Consider the following 13,519-nt stretch of genomic DNA (forward strand, 5'->3'; position numbering starts at 1 on the left):
TAAAAATAAATAAATGAATAGTTGGATAATCAGAATGATACATCTCACAAATTCTGTGCAGGACAGGGTGGGGCAAACTTTTGACTCAAAGGGTTCTAAAATTTGACAGAAGGGCTGGACCAGCAGCAGATGCACAACATGTTTCTGTGATTGACCTCATAGAGGAAAGAAATAACATACAATCTCGATGAAAACACGATATATATATATATATATATATATACAGTGTTAGACTAGGGGTGTCCAAACTTTTTGCAGAGGGCCAGATTTGGTGAGGTGAAAATGTTTGAGGGCCAATCATTTGACCTAGCATTCTTTGAACTATTTGATGAACGTTTTATTGCAATGACATACTTTTCATTTCTTCACAAAGAACAAATTTACATCTTAACAACTAAAATTCTCATCAATTTGTGTTTTTTATGCATCGCCCAAATGACATTTTGCATCATTTGGGTGATATTTTACTAAATCCCAGTTGGCTTGTCATAGATAGCATGTCTTGTCGGGTAGTTCCTCTTGATATTGAACTCCTTGAAAACAGCCACAGTCTCTTGGCATGTTAGGCAGACACATGTGTCACTAAAAAAACAGCCAACTTCACTTGTCCTGGAAGCGTTGGCTCTCACCATCAACCTTTTTTTTTTCTATTTCCAGTTGACCTTTTAGAAACTAACCAATCAAAACCAAGAAATCGTACTCTGAGTTTTTAGAAAATGCTTAAGACCATATTTTATTGATTTTATGACTGAGCCTGGGGGCCGGTGGACATTTGGCCCACGGGCCGGACTTTGGACGTGCCTGTTTTAGAGCCAGTTGCACCGATGGGTTGAAGTCCCTCAAGGAAAACTGCAAATTTTAGACAAATGCCATGTTCATGCAGTGTTGGAATGATCGTAAAAATGACAGTGGAAAAACACACATGAACACTAGAAAAACAACAAATCCACCAACATCACATGAATTATGCAGAATACGATTCTGCCTCTAAACAAAGGTCAATATATTGATAGTGTGCAATCTATGACTGGATATTAAAAATAACAGAACACATTAAAGTTAATGAGGGTCATCAATATCATTTATTCCAGTTTGAAGGGCCATATACTACACTTCTGGGGTAGGATATGAAAAGAGAGCACATCTTCGTAAACACCCACTCCAATGAAAATTGGATTTTTGTTGTTTCTAACATGTTTTTGTAATATTTTCTTAATGATGAAGGACATATAAGAAGAAAATTAAGATTAAAATGACATTTCTCAGTATTTCTTTAGTGAAATTGCTGTAAATCAGGAGCAGACAAAAAAAAATGCCATGTGAAAAAAGATTGTTGTGATGTAGAAAAACACTGGGCGGGCCAAAGTTTCCCTGCTCTGCTCCTTTCTGATGCATCTTCTTAGAGACAATTAGACCCAAAACTGTACGGCTGCAATGCTCCAATATTGTTCACCATTTTTGTTCCATTTGTAATGTTAGGCCGGGGGTGTGAGGCGCTGTAAGCTAGTGAAAGAGCCTGTAAACAGATGAGTGACGGAAAGTGGAGGCGGGCTTACTTTGTGCCAACGGTCCCGCCCACAATTCAGAGGTGAATCTCTGATATGTAAACTGCTGCTTTGCAGAAACTTTGTCCTAGAAAATAATATTTAATATTATATTATAATATTAATAATATTAATAATATTATATAATTTTAGCTAAAAACGGCATAATCATTGTTAAAGACCACTGGGAACGCTTTGAGAATGGAGCAAAAGATGATTAGAGTGGGTCTTTAAACAACAGACATAAATATACTTCGAAATTTTAAAGGACATTTTAACTTTGTTGCTCCCCAGAAAGTTTGGCATTCTTTTTATCTATTTGTACAATAGCACTGCAAACATAAACTCCACGTACAGAGCACGTTTTCTGTCTTGTTTCACTGATAAACTGCCATACCAGGCTTATAAGTCTTTACTGTATAAACACAGACCTCAGACAGAGAACGCCTGATAAGATCAATTAAAACATGTTCTGTTGGTCTTTTAAATGGACTCTAATATTTTTACCGTTTAAAAACAATTTTGTTCAGGTTATTAGTCAAAATCAGCTATTGGACATGAGATGGGCCCATGGGACATAAAATACGAACGTTTGTTCTGTGGCATATAGGGTTGTGGTAGCATCTTGGAAAAATCCCACAGCCTTTCCACAAACTAAAGAAAAAAGGGGAAACTAACCTGGAAGAGATAGGAATGCATTCTATAAAGCTTTAGGAAAGCTTATTTTTGTTATGATGTTGGACAGCAGACAAGTGGCCACTTAGTGAATTGAGTTAGATTTTGGTATTTTGCTTTCAACCAGGCTTCAATCTGAAAGTCAAAGATGAACTTCAACTACAAAACTTGATCATCACATTTAAGAAATGTAACTGCTGATTGTCTTCTAATGTATCTGTGCAAAGTCTAAGATTCTTATTACAAAGTATTTAAAGAAAAAAAACTATATTAGGGCTGGGAGTCACTGGGTACCTGACAATACGATACGCGATACATGGCTCACGATATCGATGATATTGCGATACTGCAATAATTAGTAAGAATCATCTCTAATAAATCACATTATACAGAAGAACATATTTTTTAGGAAAATGTATCCCTATTAATTTTTGTAGCTTGAACACAATCATAATAAACAACTTGTGTGTCTTATTTTGTGCAACAAATAATAGACACTTTTGTGCAAATCAGTAATACTATATCTTTGATAAGCATTGAAACCAAGTGAATTGGAATTATTTGTAAAATTCAGTGTAAACAATCGTAAACATGAACAGCAGTATCACTTGCCCACATCTACCTCCAATGGAACGTCTCACCAAAGGATGACAAATATGTTTTACAGCCTCTTTAAACAAAAATAAAAGATCAATACTTGGTGAGAACCTATCAAGAATCAATCGCAGGACTATATATCGCAATATCGATATTTTGACACACCCCTACTACATATATCAGGAAAATTGCTGTCTGGTGTAAAAAAGGACTAAGTGTTGGGATGCGGGACTGAGTTGAGCATTCCCTCTGTGCATCCTCTCAAGATGTAATTCTCCTGATGAAGTCGTGCTTGCTGCCCCGTCAACAGGAAAGAGGCTGCTGCAGTTCATTCAGTCAGGAGCAGAGTGCCAACAATCTGACTGCGCTCTATAAGAAACGCCATTCAACCAGACTCGCTGCCAGAATCGAACTGATGGTTTTAAGCCAATCGCACTATGATTATTAAATGGAGGAGCCAAATTGCTTGTTTCAACTCTGGAAAACAGGCGGTCATCTCAGCCTAGGCTGCATATATTTATATAAAAGGTTTGTTTTGCTGTGATAGCTGGACAGAGCAGAGGAAAAACATCCATGAAAGAGAGCCGGCCGCCTCAGACCTTTCTTCTAGTACCTGAACCCCAGGACAGCCTGCTAGGTGATTAACAGGATCCAAGAGCGTGAAATGCTGCTCTCTTTGTGCGTCTGGCTCTCTAATACGATTATCTTTTTTTATTTAAAACCTTAAACCTGTTAGTTTTGGGGGATTGACTCTTGGTGCTTACCCAGTTAAGACTTTAGTTGAGTTTAACTCTTTCCATCTGGGGGTTTTTCTGCAATTTCTCCAAACGATAGGATGGTTCTGACTTCAGAACCAGCTTTTGCAAAAAGGAAGGCTTTGCTTTGCTTGACCTGCTTCCAGCACACTGATAAGAACAGTGAAACCGTGAACTTCTATTGAACTTCTGCTCAGCCACAAGTTGGTGGTAGTGTTTAATAAGTCACCTCATGCCGGTGTAAACGCCGGCGAGATGTGAACTCATCTTTGAGGAGTAAGGAAAACTTTTCCTGCCGAACTTTAAATTAAAAGCGGCCACCAGTTGTGCCTGCAGCCTCAAAGAGGCACACAGCGAGATCAGAATCAGATTGGTATCACGACCGTTTCCTTCCAGCAGATGAGGCCTTTCCCTCCAAACAGGCAAACTCAATTTAAGAAAGCCTGAGGTCCGTACTCCTTATCGTATCGTGTACTCATATTAACCATATTAACCCGACACCCATATGCTCCTCCAATCAGGCTAAACCCTTAATCTGAGACTTTTACCCGCGGTGTCATTGCTAAATGAGGATTATCTCCATCATCACTAAAAAGTAAGGATTTCCTCCTGTAAAGTGAGTCAGCCTCTCTCCTCCTCCTCGCCCCCCATCCCACCCTTTCCTTCCCACGACCAGCTCTGCTTAAACGGCGTTAATGCGGTTACGCAATGGAATTACCCATTTTGTGTCAAACAAAAACTGGGATTCGAGCGGCAGCCCGCAACAATGGCCGGCTTTCATCCCCCAAAACACAACAACATTGTGCTGGTCTACAATGCCTTCTTGTTTAAAAGAAAACTAAACATTGTGGCCACATGTGACAAAAAAAACAAAACAAAAAGGGTGCTATATTTTCAACGACATGCCTCACTCAAGAGAAAGTGTAAAATATGGTTTACAGAAAACACGTGCTGCTAAACGTAAGCTAAAAATAAACAGAAGCATGTGTTGGCTGTCGAAGCGGCGCATGCACACTATTACCGTAATGCCCTCGCAGAATGATGTAAGACCGGCTCTTTTTAGGTCAAGTGAACTTGTGTCAAGGCCACAGTTTATTAAAACAGATAACCGCCTGGGCGTGTGGACGTGAGGGGAGTCCTGCGCCCTTGCTGGTGGCTACACCAGCGGCTTCCTGCGGGGCTAGAACAGCTTGCAGGTTGACAGTTTGGTGTCAGCCCCTTATTCATGGCCCAGCTGAGATGAGGGCACGGTGAGGAGGCAGCAGTACAGGGCAGCGGCTCGGAAAAGGCCCTGGGCAAGACAAAGCTGCAGTGTGTTAATAAACGCTGCAGAATAGGTGGATAAAACGGCCCAGAAGGTTAGAGGTTGAATGAATAATTAAAGCAGAATCGTCTAAGAAAAGCTTTGGAGCGCATATTAAGAGTCACAGATTTATGAAGTACTATCAGATCACCTCATCAAGAGCTCTAGAAGTCAAGTGAGCTCTGAAATATGGCACAAAAACATAAGAAATGACAGGTAACAAAAACTACATCAGTATGCATTAACCCTTTAACACCACAGCTTTAGCTCCAGTGTTGGCATGGTTTCCACTACCATAATCATTTACCCAATTTACATCATTCTAGCTGATTCTGAAACGGAGAAAAGTGGCTTTTATATCAGCTTTGCACCGATATGAAACACCTGCAAGCCAATATCTATCAATATGCAACACCGATAAGAAAGGCAGCTCTTCTTAGATTCAGCTGATTCACATTGATAGTATAAACTAGTGGTGTCAGAATCCAGGCCTCAAGGCCCGATGTCCTAAATGTTTTTCTTGTCATTGACGCTCCTTATTTGCCAAACACACTAGATCCACATAATCAGCAGCAGATAAGGCAGAAAATTGGAAACACAGCAGACGGTCGGCCCTCGAGGCCTGGATTTTGACTGGCGTAAATATTCAAAAAAGATAGGGTATGTCAAAGAACGGGTAGTATTTAGCTGTCGCCTGCAACATTTTCAAAGAGTCTAAAAACTGCTGGAGTTTGTCAACTTGTCAAATTACTTCCACACAAAAAATCAGAAAATTGTTGTTGAAGTCGATGAGTTCTCGAGAACCCCCATGTTTTACTTTTGTCCTTGTGTGACAGCTCATTCAAATAACTGTCACTGGTCATCAAGTGTCAGCTGACATGTTAAAAGTAAAATATACAGGACAGGGGTAGCTGAGGACCAGATTTGGGAGATACCAGTTCATCAGTAAGAGTGAAACTTATGCTACGACGTGCGTTTAAGAACATGCTGAACACAGGTTCTTGAATGCGCTTTGTGATGTTCACACTGGACTGTTGCTACCCAATACTATCGCATGTACGGTTTGGTGTGAAATGTTGAAGCGGTGCAAATCTTGCTTTAGGTTTTTTTGTTCACAGCTCTGTTTAGATAAATGAAAGACTGGTGTCATATTATTGCATAAACTGCAATTTTTAATTTCTCCTTCGTGATCAGTTTTCAAATAGTTGGGCCTGTTTATTGATAAAGACGCTACCCGCACACCGTTGTCAAACACAATCACACAGGGGGCCAAAATCCAAGACACCCTGGGTCGCGGGCCGAACAGGATAAACATTTATTGAACATACTAAAACTACATTTTTAAAACTTTAAAAACGTAACTTTTTTAACATTATTAGTAAGTTATGCTTTACTCAACTGGATTTCTGCTGTTCTTGGCATTCTTCTCCTGGATGATCCAGGTGGTCTCCCATTTGACTTCTATACATTTTTCCACTATATAATTTTATGGTAAACTGGGGGCTAAGATGATGGGAATGTTTATGTTGTAAAAGTACGACTGAAACCACACTAGACGAGCATAAGCATTATAATAACTACTATCCGCTTCTGGCATGGACTGATGCCAACACAGAGCAACTTTAAAAAATAAAGCTGTGTTTGCAGTTCCTGCCAGGAACAAAAAGAAAGAAGCCAGCAACAACAGAGATCACCTGCAGGGATAACACGCATCTCATAAAAAAATAAATAAAAAACCAAACTGCAGTTTACAGAGCTCGAACCATGTTTTCGTTTACTGTTCAACGTGGTACTCATTTTCTGCCGTTTAAACTCTTAGTTAATTGCTTTGATGTGCAATGGCTCGGTCAGGAAAATCCAATACTGATAACCTGAGAGGAGGCCAACTTCCACCTATCACAGTAGCAAACCTCCTTCGATAAATTCCCTCGGTTTAATGGCGGGACAAGGACAGCTGGCCGATTTACCGGCCGAGTTGAGCTGTCGTTGAAGCTTGACAAAACCATGCATCTAAACAGACGGAATGACTGCAAGGTGTCCAAATCCGCTGGATGTAAACAATACAGGATCCCAGCCTCCAATACTCCATATTGTTTCTTCCTAATTAGGCATACAATGTTGTAGGCAACTTGACTTTTCAGTGGTCATTCCTTCTTAGAAAGATACTGATCCAGATGCGGTGTTTCCCAACCCTGATCCTTAGGGAACACTGTCCTGCATGTGTACCATGTTGCCCCGCTTCTGCACACCTGATTCAGCTCATCATCAAGCTCTGTAGAAACCTGATGATGACAGTCATCAAAGGCAGGTGTGTTTGAGCAGGGTAGGACTGATAAAAAATGCAGGACAGTGTTCCCTGAGGGCCAGTGTTGGGAAACACCGATCTGAGACTTGTGATTTTATTGAATGTTCTTCCAGTCAAGCGTTATTGCAGGATTCTGGTCATCACAAGTGCACAGTAGCACAATATTTAGATTTACGTATGTTATACAATGTGCACATCCAACTACATTTTTACATCGGCTTTGTTTTATATATTGTGTAGGGGTTGGTATCGATAACAATTTCCAGAATTTGATTCAATTCACCAGAGCTTGGATTGATTCGACTCCGACTTTTCGATTCCATTAAATTCAATTTTAAGTTTACACATTTAGACATACATTAATAATATACTATATGTTTTGAATATATTTATATTAATCTGATACAGTTTGCATACTGTAAAATTTATTAGGAAAATAATGAGATTGTTAATACCATACAGTGTTTCTCAACGAGTGAAGTTTTAACAAAAATGTTCAGATCATTAACATTGTAAACATTGTTCTCCTTCTCCTGGAGGGCGTTTCAGTTTGGCCACTAGGTGGTGATCGCGCTACAGCATTACACCTTATTCCAGAAGAAGAAGGTCGAACGAGCATTAGCATTAAGTGTTAGCATCAAGCGTTAGCATCAAGCTAGTGAACTTTAGCTTCATGTGCTAGATCGAGCTCTGTCTTTAAGTATTGATTAAGTATTGATAATCTATTAGATCGATTCAAATTAATTAATGAATTTTATCAACCCAGCCCTAATATCATGTGTTTATGTTTAACTGGTCCACGCAAATAGAAAATAAGTCCATTTAGGAAAAAGAACATTAGCTTGTTCAGTTCTGTGAAAGAAAAGTAACTCACTGTGTCCAAACTTCTAAGTTATAATCTTAGATCCAACAAAGGATGCTCATATATCTCTTACAAAATATGAAAAGTGGTCTACTTTAAACCAGCAGGTTTTCAACAAAAAAAAAACTCTATTTTTTTCGGAGTTCTATTAGCTGTCTTATAATGTTAGATTTTTCTAATCCATGCTGCATCCGAACAGTTTAAGCTGCTTATGCCAAGAACTCGCTGGGATTGGTCAATGCAGGAATGTCGTTCAGTCGTTCAGGGAACACATCTGCTTCTACTGTAAATAAACATATTTGTATGGTAAGAACATTTGTACAAGTACAATACTGTTGAACGCACTAGCTGAGAATACTGAAGACTATAATGTTTTTTGTCGTAACACTTTCTCTGAATATTGCACTTCCTGACCTTTCTATACCTGGAAACTTGGAACGGGTGTAGCCTCAACCCTCTAAATTAAGTAGGAAGGAGCCAATTGACGTGGTTTGGACAGCTGATAAGGCTGCCACCAAGGCGCCAATTTGGTGAGGCTTGAAAAGTATGTCCAATTGAAAGGAAACCAATGGTGGACTCCAGGCATAATGGAGCATATCTTTCATCTGAACTGGAAACACGTTGGTTCTCGAAGAAGTGCCCAGCAAGAGTTAAATTTGGGCACTTGTTTAGTCGCTGATCCAGCAAACTGAATGCAGGACACATAGGCTGACAGATGAACAGATACATGCATAGAAAAGACAAGATACCTTGTTTTTTCTGCTTTTTAAAAGACTAAGTACATTAAAAATAAACTACAAGAAGCTTTAATTTCTTTTAACTGTGTCTGTAGCTGTGTTAAAAGACTGCAGCCTCTTTGAAAAGCTAAAAAAACTGGATTTAGTAGGATCCAGCGTGAACAAAGGAACTCTCAAAAACACCAGAACCTAGAAGACGATAAGCCCTCTTCCTAAAATAAGCCACAAGCGCCGTACCTCTGAAGAACATTGTTTTCCAGTCTCCTTGGATTTGTAAGTGACCTAAGTGCATGTGCTCCTGTTAAGTCCCCATGATGCATCTGTTGGAACTGTGCACGCACAGGGCTTTTCTACGGGATGACAGGCCATCACCGTCAACAAACAGCAACCGTCCGCAGATTGTTTGCCTATGTGACATCAGTGTCTCCAGCGGAGGGACTGTCTCTCTTCCTGAGGAAGTGCGTCATGGCGGAGATGGAGGAGAAGCAAGGGTGTCACAAATGTTTCCAATCAGACTCTTTTCAGGCCGACCGGGGTGAAAAATGGCCGGCGCACCTTTTCGCTTCAGATCTAAACACTCGGAGGGAGCTGGGGACATATTTCACCCTCTGAGATCCTCTCTCCTATTTTACTAAGGACAATAACTCAGGTACAAGAAGTGTGGCCACATTATCTGAGTTATGTTGGCTCCGGCTATCCATCAAATAATAAAAAAAAAAATCCAACTGACCTCAGGACACACTTTAGCTTAGTGCAATTACAATATGATCCTCTAAAGCAATGAAAAATGCAACTTTTAATCTTGTTAACATATTTTTAAAAAAGGTTTTACAAAGCAAACTCCAGTTGTGTGACTTACTGTCTGTAAAAGTAGTTGAAGTCTCTGCAAAGCAACAAGAACATGACAAGTATTGGTTGAAAAAAAAAACCCTACCGCAGTATTTGAGACTAGATTTAGCCTAAAAAAAGCTTGTTTTTTTTTTAGTTAATGTTTAAAAGAGGATATTTTTCTGATGTAATGAGCATCCACTTGATTTCCTTGTAATTCACTCTGTCCTATTTACCATAAGGAACCCCTGCTTAATGTGTGATCTGGATAATTTCAGACACTCTTTGAGACTCACTAAGCTGTCTGATGATAAAAATAGAAAATGCGTCATTATGATGAACGCAGATAAATACATCCATTTTCTATACCTGCTTATTGCCTTGGGGAAACAGTGTTGGTGGAGCCTACCCCAGGTACTGTCGGGCAAAGGTGGGGTACACCCTGGACAGTTTGCCAGGGTGCAAATTAACACCAGAGCTGTATCATTATACAGTACAGGAGAATACATGAGTACAGAAGATTGTTGGAAGTAGCAACAATATAAATCCCCAAAAATGACAACAGAATGATATCTCCTTTTTCTAAAATTTAACATTCATCCGTCTGCTTTGTCTTAGGGTCACCGAGTTCTTGGAACTTACTAAGCTGCTATTGGGGTAAAGTCAGATAGTCTTGCTAGTCTTGCTAGTCAGCCACCTGGTGGACAGGGTAGCAAGCTCCGCTATTGCAAGCTAGCAAGCTCTGCTGTAGTGAGTTAGCAAGGTCCATTGTAGCAAGCTAGCAATCTCCATTGTGGTGAGCTAGCAAGCTCCGTTGTAATGAGCCATCAAGTTACACTGTAGCAACCTAGCAAGCTCCGCTGTAGTGAGCTAGCGATCTTGTCTATAAGGAGTTAGCAAGCTCTGTTGTAGCAAACTAGCCAGCTCTGTTATAGCGAGCAAGCAAGCTCCGCTGTAACAAGCTAGCAAGCTCCATTGTAGCAAGCTAGCAAATGCCGTTGTAGAGAGCTAACAAGCTTCATTGTAGCGAGCTAGCAAGCTCTGCTGTAACGAGTCAACAAGCTCCATTGTAACGAGCTGGCAAGCTCCGCTGTCCATCAGGCGGCCAACACACTGAGTTCCCACTTAAGCCAATGTGGGAAAACGCAGGTGGGGGCACAACAGGAACTGCAGACAAATGCAACTTTTAAACCATTTGGGGCCCGCCTTGCTGGCTGGAACCCTGAATGGTTAAAAGAACCAATAATAATAATAATAATAACAATAAAAAAGAAAAAAAGAAAAAACAATATTCAACATCTTGTGTGAATTTGTGAACATGCATGCACAAACGGGTTCCTAAACACAAGTTGCACAATCCATTCATCTTTTAAACCCCATTAATCCCTGTTAGGGTAAAGGGTTGCTGGAGCCTATCTCAACCACTGTCAGGTGAAGATGCTGAACTCTGGATGGTTCTTCAGTCCATCCCACAAGATGCGCAAGATCACCTACATAGTCCATGCTAATATGTAAAGTGAGGTTAATTATTTTTTAACCTCGCAGTTGTTTAGCATTGAAGATTCAAAGCTTTGTCTAAACTCCAGCTGACAGCCCTTTACTTTGTCCTTCCAAACAACCGTTTTAAATAAAGGTCTAATGAGAATCACCTGAAGCCACGAGGTCTCCATCTCACCTTTAGTCTTTCTGGTTAATGCACACATACAGGATGGGACAATAATGTGTCTATAAACAAAATACAAAACCTTTTTAGCATTGCAAATACAGATTTGTGTTTAACATTTTTAAAGAAAAGTCAAATTTAATTTAAAGAGCGTCATGGAGCTACAGACAAAGTACTCGGGAGTTTGATGAGTTCACCAAGTTACCTTTGGCTTTTTACACAAGCAGATCAAGTCCCGATCAATTCAATGTGAAATGACTACTCTGCACAACAGAAGCAGATCTGTTAACCTCAACCACGTTTCATTTTTTATTTCTGATAAGAATTTAAACAGGGGTGGGTTTTTGATTGACAAGCAGCTGTGAATGCTTCTTCATTTTTTGGAAAAGTTTGAGTTTTAAAGTTCGACTCCAATCATCTTTTGATCTATTATAAAAGCGTTCCCAGTGGTCATCAATTTATGAATATGCTGTTTTTAAGCAAAAAAAAAAAAAAAAAAAAACGGTTGTTTTCTAGGGCATAGATTCTGGAGAGCGACAGGGTTTCAATGGAAATTCGCTTCTGGGTTGTGGGTGAGACTGTCAGCGTTGAGTAAGCCTGCCCTTATTTCCCATCATCCATTTGTTTGTTTAGCCAGAAAGCAGATCGGTTGAGGAAAACAAAGAAGTTCATGGATCTAATCGGCAATAAGTGGATGCATCAGAATGGACCAAAGCAAGGAGCTTCTAGCCCACCGACTGTAGCTTCTGTCACACCTGCAAGCTTTTCCTGATAGTATTTTTTTTGTCTATTCCTGATTGGCAAGGATTTGAATAAAGAAATATGCAACTGGAAGCTTAATTTCTTTTATATATGTCCTACAAGACATCAAAAACACAATTTTCGCTGGAGTGAGTCTTTATCAAACCAAGATGGCAACCAATATAAACCAGTGGGTCACTTGATCCCAATCTCTATCAGTCTTTGTACTCTAATCATAATTAGCCAACTGTTCATGTTAAAGACAATCAAGACGCTCCTAATCATGAATTTGCAAATTAAACCCTGAAGGGTTGATCACTGATTCCACATTAATGAGTTTCCTTTCCACTGACGTCACACAAGCGGCGCAATTAAAGATGAATCTTAGGCTCGTCTTGTGAGAAATATTGACACGTCGTCCCTTTCATGTGTGTCTCTCACCGAAGCCGTTCCACTGCGAGGCTTGCTCTGGTTTGGAGACGTCACGCACAATACTGCATGTGGGCTGCAAAGACATTCCCAGAGAATTGCTTCAATCCAAAACTTATTAGAGTCAGGCTCCATAACAGAGAAATCAAAGGCAGGATGGGTTGGGTGGGTGGGGTGGGGAAGTGATGAGGAGATGTTTCATTCCACCATCTTCCAGCACATCAGAGTCTACATAAAGGAGGGTCTGGCTTTGATTCATTTCAAACGATGAGGCCAAACGTTTGTCCTTCAGGTTTCATGCACGCCTCCACCTCCTCCCACAAAGAAATGAAAAAGACCTTGTGGTTCATAAATGCACAACCAGCAAGACACTGACGGCGTAATTATGTCAACAGACTTATTTTCCATTGTGTAACCAGGCTTAGCTCCGTTCAGCTCCTGCATAGCAGTTTGACGTCACGACTTTTTCTTCATCTGAAAGCTTCCAACAGCGGTTTGGGGCGGAACAGTGATCATGTCACATGAGAGGACTCAAAAAAAAACAACATAAAACACCGGTTCTGAAGCATGCTAATCTGCAACGCTACTCATTACTGTAGGCTTCACCTGCAGAGCACTGAGCCCAGTCCATGCTGCTTCTGAGCCTGCCAAACTGACTTCATGGTAATTAGTGTCTGTCAGGGTCTGGGGCGTGCTGGAGACGACAGTGGCATGGTTTATCAGCATGGAGCAGGGTGATCAAAGGACTCGCAGCTCTGGCTTTCTGCTAATCAGATGTGGACACTGCATGTCTCCTGCTCAGCGCTGTGGAAGAGAAAGTAGTAAACAATCCAGCAAAACATGTATTACCAGCAGATTTGAAGCCATTAAAATGGCTTTAAGGGATCAAGAGAGTAGCGTGGTGATGCGGCGGAGTCGGGTGAATGCAGGGAACCGCTTTGCACTTGGTGGCATTGCCTACGCTCGTCTGCCGAACATCCAGAATTCAACAATACCCACGAGATCTCTGTTTCAGACTGTACCATTCAGCTGCTTTCACACATTTCTGGCTGGCTTCACCCCCCCCCCCCCCCCCCCCCC

The 13,519-nt window shown here is 40.6% G+C and overlaps 1 protein-coding gene across 1 annotated transcript in view; it reads right to left on the reverse strand.

The window, feature by feature from the left end:
• The window catches only part of jcada (junctional cadherin 5 associated a), a 28,590-nt gene that overhangs the window by 12,948 nt on the left and 2,123 nt on the right, over positions 1-13,519 (reverse strand). The gene's annotated exons all lie outside the window — the stretch shown is intronic.

The sequence above is a fragment of the Oryzias melastigma genome, linkage group LG20 (genome assembly GCF_002922805.2).
Source record: "Oryzias melastigma strain HK-1 linkage group LG20, ASM292280v2, whole genome shotgun sequence".
Lineage (NCBI taxonomy): Eukaryota > Metazoa > Chordata > Actinopteri > Beloniformes > Adrianichthyidae > Oryzias > Oryzias melastigma.